The sequence below is a fragment of the Pituophis catenifer genome, unplaced genomic scaffold, assembly GCF_029215685.1.
Source record: "Pituophis catenifer annectens isolate HBS135680 unplaced genomic scaffold, rPitCat1.0.hap2 SCAF_1, whole genome shotgun sequence".
Lineage (NCBI taxonomy): Eukaryota > Metazoa > Chordata > Lepidosauria > Squamata > Colubridae > Pituophis > Pituophis catenifer.
This window is the reverse complement of record NW_027256881.1, coordinates 159,178,249-159,188,476: the sequence shown is the minus strand read 5'-3', so window position 1 is coordinate 159,188,476 and position 10,228 is coordinate 159,178,249. Positions and strand designations below refer to the sequence as shown.

Genomic DNA, 10,228 nt, shown 5'->3' with positions numbered 1-10,228 from the left:
TACTCAGGTGATCCTGAGGACACTGATAAACCTCCAAGTGGCCTCAAAGACTCTCTAAAAGGATGCAAATGACCAGCTATCTGCAAGGAATATAAAGCCTTCCATTCCCCACCATCCAGGCAGAGCTGAAGAAGCTTCTTGGATGAGAAGTGAAACATCTTCAAAGAAAAACAAGAAAGTCCAGTTGCCTCTTGAAAAAAGCACCTTTGGGACATAGGTTCCATAAGAGTATCATCTCAAGAAAAAATAGTTTGGCTGACCTCCCATTCTGACCCAATGTGTGAGGGAAAAGCCAAATCTTCAAGGCCTTCTAGAAAACAAGGGAGGTATGGGCCATCTGAATCTAAGACAGTTGGAAAAGGCTCACTTAGGAAGTCTCAGCAGATGGCAATATTTAACAGTGCGGACCTAGCCTACTTTATAAAATCTAGCTAGGCAGGTAGACTTCACCATGAAGGGGCAGTACCTCAACCAGCTTCTGTGCCATCTAGGGCTTTAAAATTTATAATCAGCACTTTGAATTGCCCCCAGAAAGAAACTCATGCAGTAGTAGTGTAACAATGAAGAACTCTGGGACTCTCAAACTTCTGTATTCTGGCCCAATTAAAGTTTTTAGGTGGTCTTCCAGCACAATTTAATATAGAGTAGGGCATTGCAGAGATCCAAAGAAGAAGCAAGTAGGGCATGAGTGATTATGAGCAGGGCTTTTCTGTAAATGATAGATCCCATATCCTCAGGACTATACTCCATGGATCTAGTGAAGTGGGCTCTGATCCATGAAACTTTAGGACTAACAAACCAATAATGTTTTAAGATAACATAAGACCATTCTATTTCTTTCAAAGACAAAAACCTTCTGATGTTTTCCGATGTGTAGTGTTAATTCAAGAAATGAGATACTGGGCAACGTCAGAAAGAAGGTAATGATAAACTCGTGGACTCTACTAATGCCCCTTTCCTTTTTTAAATGGAAGGCATGATTCTCATATATTATTTGACATGAGTGTTTTTGGAGTCATTTGCCCCAGTTTCAAGTTCTTATTGCCTGCTTCTCTAAAATACAGTATATGAACCTGCAATTTGTGCACTATATCTTTATTCCTGTATCCATTTGGCAACATGTACATAAATGTTGATGTACACATATGAATAGGGAACATGTGAAAACTACATTCCTGTGCAAGCTACTGATTTGATCTGGAGATATTCTTATTATCTTTCAGGATGAATGAAAGTGTCTCCACAGTTGTCCTTCTGTTCAAAGTGTTCCCCTTGATAGCCATCATTTCACTTCACAGATGATTTAGCAAGAGAAGCAGGGAACAGTCCTGTTTACAGGACTACCTCAAACCCAAAATAATCTGTTCTGGTATGTGGGGAACACATTACTCTCTAAGCTTCATAGTTAAACTTTGGTGAAGTGGGAAAATACAACAACAATGAATAAGTCATAATCAAAAAGAGGAATTGAGGTTGGTTCCCATTTATTGTTTCCCCATTGCCATTTTCTACAGTACTTACACAGATCACATTCTTACACTACAGCCATGCTACATGGAAAGAAAGAGAGGGGATTTCAAGTTTAATGTAATCATTGGTCAAAATAATTGGACCACTTTGTTGATTTTTCTTTATAGTGATTGATACAATAACTAACAGCCCATTTTAATGTATCCTTTGCCCCACTGATTTGATGGGACTCATCAGAATGATATGTGCTACCTTTAATGTTTCAGAGAAGGCATAAATGAAGGCCACCAAAATGCTCCAAAGGAGATAGATGCAGCTGAGCAATTCAGATTAATGAAACACTAAACGTTCCTACTCTTAAGAATGTGGTAGAGCACATAATATGTAAGTCTTGGGAGGTGTGGTAAGACCAACTTCACGGGTCATGTCCAGGTCTTCTTTTGATATTCCAGGAGCTGGCTGGAGGGTGAATCTCTGCAGAAGACTAGCAAAGAACATGAATATTTCTGTTTTGGCAAGGGTCTCACCTGGACATATTCTTTGACCTGTAACAAGGAACAGGATTATTAATTTTGTTAATAACATTTTATTCTACCTTCTTGTGATACATTGGTTTGAGAGTTCACTATAAAATTGAGATCTTACTGACTAATCATACAGAAAAATAATGCTGACCAGCTGCCACTAAGGGCACTCTTATAATAATGGATATCAGAAGTGTGTCAATAATTCAATAAATAAATTGATAAAATTACTACTACTAATAATAATGGTGTTGTTATTATTATTATTATTTACTTTATTCATTAAACATGAAACTCAGTCAACTAAACATTCAAAAATGCATCACAAATACCATTGACTGGTGCTAATGGTTGATACAGGTTGTTGCCAGCATCCTAGGTATCAACCAAGTACCTTCTTAAGATGTACGATGTTCCAAGTAGCACAGTTTTTTGCAGTTCCACTGGTGTTGTTGCAGGAAGCTGCAGTTTGTTGATGTGTCTTATAAAATTCTTGGACATGGTATCAAGTGCCCCAATGACAATGGGTATCACTGTTACATGTTTCATCCATAGCCGTGTAGTTTCAATGGCTAGGTCATGATATTTCATGATCCAGTTCTTTTTCTTCGACTCTGGCATCTCCTGGTACCATGATGTCAATAAATTGTACGTTTCAGTTTTCAACAACTGTGATATCTGGCGTGTTGTGTTTCAAGTGATGATCCGTCTGTATTCGAAAGTCCCACAAGATCTTCACCTTCTCATTTTCTATAACTTTTTCCACTCTATGTTCCCATGACTTTTTGGATACAGGAAAGTCGTATTTTTTACATAATGACCAGTGGATTAATTTAGCAACTCAGTCGTGTCTAGCTTTGTAATCAGTTTGTGCGATTTTGCTGCATTCATATATTAAATGTGAAACAGTTTCGACTTTGTTGTTGCAAAGTCGGCAGTTTGGATTGTCGGTGGATTTTTGTATCTTTGCTTTCATGGCATTAGTTTGTAGTGCTTGTTCTTGAGGAGCGAGTATTAAACCTTCTGTTTCTTTCTTGTTGGTTCCCATCTTAAGCCATGCCCATGTAAAGTTGTCATCACATTTTCCTTCAATGTTTTTCAAGTGATGTCTATGCAAAACTTTGGTTTTCCATCTATTTAATCTGTCATCCAGTTGTTTATCCTTATATTCTGCCTTTGTTTCTGTTGTTTTTATAATGTTCTCTGTTTTCACAGCATGCAGCAATTTTTCTGTACTTTGGTTCACATAATCTTTCAACCTTTGTTTTTCTTCTTCTACAGTTTGATGAATTTGCAATGTCCTCTGCCCCAGAGGTGAAATGTTTCCAGTTCGGATCGGATCACCTGATCCGGTAGCAATGGCGGCAGGTGGTTAGGAGAACTGGTAGCAAAAATCCCTGCACCCCCCCATGCCCAGCTGAGCCGCGCAATCTCTTCGGCCGAAAAAATGCTTTTAAAAGTTAAAAAAAAGCCTCTGATGATTGCACAGCTCAGCTGGGATCATCAGAGGCTTTTCAAAGCATTTTTTTCTGCAACCCCTTCGGCCAAAGAGGCTGTAGAAAAAAAAAATGCCTATAAAAGCCTCTGGCGATCCCAGCTGAGTTGCTTGATCGTCAGAAGCTTCTAAAAGCATTTTTTTCTGCAACCTCTTCAGCCAAAGAGGTTGTAGGGGGGAAAAATGCCTTTAAAAGCCTCTGGCAACCCCAGCTGACTTGCCTGATTGTCAGAGGCTTCTAAAAGCATTTTTTTCTGCAAGTTCCTAAGGTTGTAGAAAAAATGCTTTTAAAAGTAAAAAAAAAAGGCAGCCACACCCACCCAGTCACATTATCCACCCCCCACCAAGCCACGTCCACAGAACCAGTAGTAACAAATTTTAGATTTCACCCCTGCTCTGCCCCCTATTTTTCTTGGCAGGTACAACCTGTCGATGTCACTTCGCGTTTTCTGGTCCAAGTTTTCCAGTTCAGTCAAAGTCCAGTTTATGATTCCAGCTGAGTAGCATATCACTGGAACTGCTCATGTATTAATGCCTCTAATTATGTTTCCAGCATTCAGCTTTGATTTTAATATTTTGCGGACCCTCCTGATGTATTCCTTTTGCATTGACTCTTTGACTTTTCCATTCAAGATGTTATCTGCTTCCAATATGCCTAGGTATTTGTAACCATCATCCTTTGCTAATGCTTTCACTATGTTTCCATTTCCCAGTTCTATTCCTTCTATTTTTTTCATTTTTCCTTGCTGCATGGATAATATAGCACATTTTTCAAGTCCAAAGTTCATTTTGATGACGCTGCTGAACAGATGAACTGTGTTGAGTATTTATTTAAGTTCAGTGGGGCTTTTCACATACATTTATAAGTCATCCATGTATAGTAGATGGTTTATCTTGCCATGTTGGATACCAACTAAGATTTGGTATCCCAGTTTTGTGTTTCATAGGATCATTGTCAATGGAATTAATGGGATGTTGAACAGTAGTGGTGAAAGTGAGTCCCCCTGGAAGATTCCTCATCTGATGTTGACTTCACCAATGTTCTCCCCATTTGCTGTTAGAACTGCATATTTTTGCATATTTGCTTTCAAAAATGTATAAATATTTTTGCTGATTCCAAAGTTTTCCAGACAGGTGTTAATCTAGCTGTGGGATAATGAGTCAAATGCCTTCTTGTAATCAATCCATGCCATATTTAATTTTTTTTCTTCGTTTTGTATTTTTTAGTACCATTTTGTCAATGTGCAGCTGATCTGGACATTGGATACTGGATACAAATTGTTTTCCATCGGATGATTGAATACTGAATTTGCCAGTATTCTTGTAAAAAGTTTGAATGTTGTTGGCAGACAACTAATTGGGCAATAGTTGCTTGGCTCTGTGCCCTTTTCTGGATCTTTCATTATCAAATATGTTCGACCAGCTGTTAACCATTCTTCGCTTGCTGCATTTTGAAGCATTTGATCAAATTGAGTGGCCATGCGATAATGGAGGCTGGTCAGGTATTTTACTGCAGTATCCATGCAGTTCATTCATGCCAGGTGCACTCCAGTTCTTGACCTTCTTTGCTTGTTTTGCAACCATGTCAGTTGTTATTGCAATATTTTTCATTTTCTTTCATGTTGTTTGTTGATGAATATCTTTGATCCAGGAGGCAGTTTTGTTGTGTTCCACTGGGTTTTCCCACAGTTCTTTCCAAAAGTTCAAAGTTTGTTCTTTACATGGGTGAACATTAGTTTGGACTTGATTTTCATCAAGGGACTGGTAGAAGTGGTGTTGGTTTCTTCTGAACTGGACATTTTCACGATATTGTTTAATTTGTCCTTCGTATCTTTCAATTTTCTTTGCTGTTGCTATTACACGTTGTTTTAGTTCTTCCATGATTTCCATTATTGTTTTTCCTCCAGGTTGTATTTATTGTGTAAACTATTTTTCAGCTTTTTGTTATTTAGTTTTCCTTCTTTCAAGTACTTCAGATTGCTCACATCCCCTCATAGGTTTTTTTATTTTATTTTCAAGTTGAATTTTCCACTTTGGTGTTCCAGTGGGTTTCTTTTTTAGCATTTTATAACCCAGTTCTGCAGTTATAATGGCGGCTGTGCTATACATTAGTTGGTTGGTTTCATATGGTGTGCTGGATGGGATGGACGTTAAAATGCTTTTCACGGCAGTTAGTAGACCTTTCACTCGTTTGCTATGCACTTCGTGAATGGTAGGTAGTCTTTTTCTTTCTATGTTTTTTTGATGTGGTTTTCAATCTTTTCTTTCAGCATTTTTGCTAGATCACTTAGCTCTACACTTTCGAGTTGTTGCACAGGAGGAATTTCATCCTGTATGTTGGTTTCTTCCACTGGTTGGTCAGTTTGTTCAGATGTTGGAACAGTTTATTATTATTATTATTATTATTATTATTATTATTATTATTATTATTATTATTATTATTATTAAATCTTTAGTGAGATTCACAGCTTTTGAGGCTGGTTAATAGCTCAGCAGCTCGAGTCCTAACCAAGGACCTAGGAACTGTTAAGGTATTGTCGGAGGATGTAAGCTGTTCTGAGTAAGATGGTTTTTTGTAGAGTCAAAATGTTCAAGTCCGGCAAATTTAGAATTTCTAAATAGCAGGGTAGCCCTTTGGGTATTGCTCCAAGGGCTCCAATTACAATCGGGACAACACACAATTTCTTTTTCCACAGTCACTCAACTTCAATTTGCAAGTCCCGGTACTTTGTAATTTTTTCTTGCTGCTTATCTTCAATCCATACATCACTAGGTATTGCAATGTCAATGAACCATACTTTTTTCTTTTCAACTATTGTTATGTCAGGTGTGTTGTGGACCAAGTGCCTGTCAGTCTGAATCCTAAAGTCCCACAAGATTTTGAATTTCTCATTCTCTAAAACTTTCCCAACCTGATGTTCCCAGTGGTTTTTGCTGTACTCAAATCCAAACTTCTGGCACAAATTCCAGTGAATTATCTTAGCAACACGGTCATGGCATTGTAGGTAGTCAGTTTGTGAAATTTTGCTGCATCCACTGATCAGGTGGTCGACTGTCTCATTTTTCTCATTGCAGAGGCGGCATTTGCTGTTGGTGGTAACATGTTGAATATTTGCCTTCATGCAGTTTGTGGCTAGGGCTTGTTCTTGAGCTGCCAAAATAAAGCTTTCTGTTTCTTTTTTCAGTACTCCTGATCTTAACCAGTTCCAAGTTAGTTTCTGGTCAGCTTTGCCTTCAATACTTTTCAAGTATTGGCCATGCAGAGCTTTGTTTTTCCAATTTTCAGCTTGCTGCTCAATTACTTCTTTCTTATATTCTGCTTTTGTTTTAGTTGTCTTTAAAAAGCCTCCTTTATTTACTTCCTTAATCATTGGTTCTTCACTTTTCTGGATGTAATCATTCAAGCTGCATTTTTCTTCTTCCACAGTCTGCTTTACTTGTAAGAGTCCTCAACCACCCTCTTCTCTTGGTAAATATAATTGGTCAACATCACTTTTAGGGTGCAAGGCATGATTCATTGTCATAAGCTTCCTCGTTTTTCTGTCCAAATTGTCTAACTCCATCTGGGTCCAGTCAATTATTCCTGCAGAATATCTAATCACAGGTATAGCCCATGTATTTATGGCTTTTATAATGTTTCCTCCACTCAATTTGGACATTTATATCTTACGAATTCGCCGAATGTACTTGGCTAAAGTTAATTCCTTGACTTTATTATGCATTAAGTCAGAGGCTTCTAAAATCCCTAAGTACTTGTAGCCTTCTTCTGATTTTACTGCCTTTATCATTTCTTCATTCTCTAGTTCTATTCCATCCTCTTCTATGATCTTGCCTGCTTTGGTTGCTATTGTTGCACATTTGTCAATTCCAAACTGCATAGCGATGTCTTGGCTGAATTCTTTTGTGTTTTCAATTAATAAATTCAGTTCAGCTTTTGTTTTACCAAACAGCTTCAAATCATCCATGTACATCAGGTGCGAGATTTTCAGTCCTTTCTTTGCAAGTTCGTATCCACAGTTCATCTTCTTCAAAATGATTGTCAGTGGTAGCTTTAAGAGTATAAAAAGTAGGGGTGAAAGAGAATCGCCCTGGAAAATGCCTCGTTTAATTTCAACTTTACCCAGTTCTTCTTCATTAGCCATAAGTTTCGTTTTCCAGAGGTTCATTGAAGATTCCATGAATTTTTGTATGTTGCTGCTGATGCCTAAGATTTCCAGGCATTTCTTGATCCAACTATGGGGAACTGAATCAAACGCTTTCTTATAGTCTATCCAAGCCATGAACAGGTTGGTTCGTCTTTTCTTTGAGCTCTTTAGAATTAGCTTGTCAATCAGCAATTGATCCTTTGTTCCTCTTGAGTTTTTGCAGCACCCTTTCTGTTCTACAGGAAGCAAGTTATTTCTTTCCAGGTATCCATAGATTTGGTTTGCAATGATACCAGTAAGTATGTTGTTGGCAAACAGGTGATTGGCCTATAGTTTCCAGGGTCCTTTCCTTTTTCTTTATCTTTTTGGATCAAAAATGTCCTTCCAGTTGTCATCCATCCATCATTTTCAGGTGTTTTTAGGATCTGGTTCATCTGGGTTGCCAATCTTTTGTGCAGACTTGTAAGTGCCTTTAACCAGAAGCCATGCAGCTCATCCGGTCCAGGTGCACTCCAGTTCTTCACTTTTCTTGACTGTCTTTGCACCATTGCTTTTGTTATTTTTATGTCTTCCGTTTTATGCACTTTAATAGAGTTCTCAACCTGTTTGATCCATTTTGCATTTCTGAATTTCAGAGCTTTCTCTTTATCAGGCTTTTCATTTGTTGTTACTCTGTCTCCATTTTCTAAGCTCTTATAAAACTGGTGCTGATTTGCTCTGAACTGTGAGTTTTCCTTGAACTGAGTTACTCGGTTTTCATATCTTTTAATCTTTTCAGCGATGGCAACAACCCTCTGCTTCAACTCTTCAATTACTACCGCAACCTCCTTATTCCTCAGATCGTATCTTGCTTCCAGGCTGCTTTTGACCTGCTTGTTCTTTAGCTGACCTTGCCTTAGGTTCTTCAAGTTGCTCAAATCTCCACGTACTTTTTTGATCTTCAATTCTAACCGAATTTTCCACTTAGGCTTCCCCTTCTTGCCTCTTTGGTTCTTTTGTATTTTCAACCCCAGTTCTTTGGTGGTTATGACGGCTGCTGCATACATCAGTTGGTTTGTTTCGGCTAATGTAGTGGTTCGAATAGTTTGCACAGCCTCATTGACCTTTTTTAGTACATTTCTCAATTCTTTCCGGTTCACTTGGTTCAGCTTTGGCAAACGTGTTCTTTCAGCATCTTCCATTTGATGCTTTATTTTTCCAGCTAATTGAGCATTATCTGTTAGTGTTTGTTCTTTAGTGCTTCCTTGTTCTTTATCTTCATCCATTTCAGTATCCTCTTCCTCCCTTTCTTCCTCAATTTGCTTTTGAGTCTGCAAATCATTCTTGATGTTACTCTTTTTTGTTGATGTACTTAGACCATTAATTGCTTTCTCTTCTATTGCTATTAATTCTTCTGTAGTGAAAAATTTGTGGTTTAGGATTACACGTCGTTGGTCCATTAAGCTTTGTTCACTGGTGTCACAGTCCGTATGGTTCATCTTCCAAATCTGATACATTCATTTTTGAAATCCACGTTTTGCTGGCTCAGACTGATAGTAAGCTTCCATAATAGAGGTGTTTTCTTCCCTAGTCCAGATTTTTCGCTTTTTGGGTTTTTCTTCCAGTAGCTTGTCAGCTCCATGCCCTGGTTGCCAAACAGAAGGAGCTGAGCCCTGTAACTCATTTTGCGTAGAATGCCCAGGAGCCATAGCATCCAACGGAACCCTTGTTAATTGGGCGACAGTTCAGCCGGCATAAATTTCATTTTTTTTTGTATTCACCATGTTTGAATGGTTGTGGAGCAAATTTTGTCTGGCCCTTCACCTAAGGTCGGTCTGATATGGTTGCACCTGTTCAGCATAGCCCTTAGGATCACTAGAGCATGCAAACCCCTCCACCACGACAAGGTAGAGCTCCTCGGAGGGGTATTATTATTATTATTATTATTATTATTATTATTATTATTATTATTATTATTATTATTATTTGCAGTTAGTCTGATGTTCAGACTGGGTTTGGCATTTTTGTCTATTGTCTAGCGGGTGTCAAACTCGCTGTGTCCTCTTGCCATCAAGTGATGTTTCACAATGTTTTTCCGCAGAGCCGGGGTGGGTGTGGCCTGCACATGATGCATCTCGCCTGTGGGTCGCCAGTTTGACACCCCTGATCTATCGAGCCCTTAACAAGGACCTGGAATAGGCAGATCTGATGTTTGATGGTGTTACATATATCATTGCAGGATGGAAGCTGTTTCCAGTAAAGCTGCCTTTTGAAATTGACTGATGATGAATTTGTCAATGCCAATGGTGTTCAAGTCATGCTCCAGTTGTTTTGGGATTGCACCCAAGGCCCCTGTTACTATTGGTACTACTTTTGTTTTCTTTTGCCACAGTTGTTCTATTTCTGTTTCTAAGTCTTTGTATTTTGTTATCTTCTCCAGTTCTTTCTCTTCTCTTCTGCTGTCTCCAGGCACTGCCACATCCTCTATCCAGACTTTTTTGTCTTTCTTATTGACAATTGTTAAGTCTGAGGCGTTATGTGACAGGTGCCTGTCTGTTTGAATTCTAAAATTCCAGGGCAATTTAACTTCTTCATTTTTTATGACTTTCTTATTT

At 38.4% G+C, this 10,228-nt stretch overlaps 1 pseudogene; it reads right to left on the bottom strand.

Moving 5' to 3' along the window:
* Nucleotides 1–1,665: 1,665 nt before the first annotated feature.
* The window catches only part of LOC139309034 (cytochrome P450 2K6-like), a 29,664-nt pseudogene continuing 21,101 nt past the window's right edge, over nucleotides 1,666–10,228 (bottom strand).